Source organism: Etheostoma cragini, unplaced genomic scaffold (genome assembly GCF_013103735.1).
Source record: "Etheostoma cragini isolate CJK2018 unplaced genomic scaffold, CSU_Ecrag_1.0 ScbMSFa_1714, whole genome shotgun sequence".
In the NCBI taxonomy this organism is placed as follows: domain Eukaryota; kingdom Metazoa; phylum Chordata; class Actinopteri; order Perciformes; family Percidae; genus Etheostoma; species Etheostoma cragini.
Window position 1 is genome coordinate 51071 of NW_023265797.1, and position 731 is coordinate 51801.

Consider the following 731-nt stretch of genomic DNA (forward strand, 5'->3'; position numbering starts at 1 on the left):
GTGCGTTTAGATCGGATGATTGCTCCCTCCGGTCTACCTGAAGATTCTTTGATTCCTCAAATCGGAGAAGTTTCCATTTGTTTCACCTGAACCTCAACGGTCCCGGATCACATCTGGGTAGGTGTGTGTTGATGTGTGTGTGTGTATTCATGTGAGTGTGTTGATGTGTGTGTGTATTCATGTAAGTGTGTGTGTGTTATCTTCCAGAGGAGAAGAGCAGTAGACTCTGCTCTGATGCATCATGTTTCTGATGATATGGATTAGGAAGTTCATGTCCTGGGTTTCTTTCCTGCGTCCCTCTGTCTCTAACACATCATCACATCAACGAGTTCTACTTTTCTGCTTAATAATGTTGTTTTAATGGTTTTAGTGTTAATGGAGGTTTAATACCAAACTTAATGGTATATGAGAGTGTGTGTGTAAAAGTATACATGTAATTGTGTATGTGTGTATGTATATGCTTGCATGTGTGGGTATGTATATAATTGTACAGTGGTGTGAAAAAGTGTTTGCCCCCTTCCTCATTTCCTGTTCCTTTGCATGTTTGTCACACTTAAGTGTTTCGGAACATCAAACCAATTTAAACAATAGTCAAGGACAACACAAGTAAACACAAAATGCAATCTGTAAATAAAGGTGTTTATTATTAAAGGTGAAAAAAAATCCAGACCATCATGGCCCTGTGTGAAAAAGTGATTGCCCCCTAACCCTAATAACTGGTTGGGCCCCCC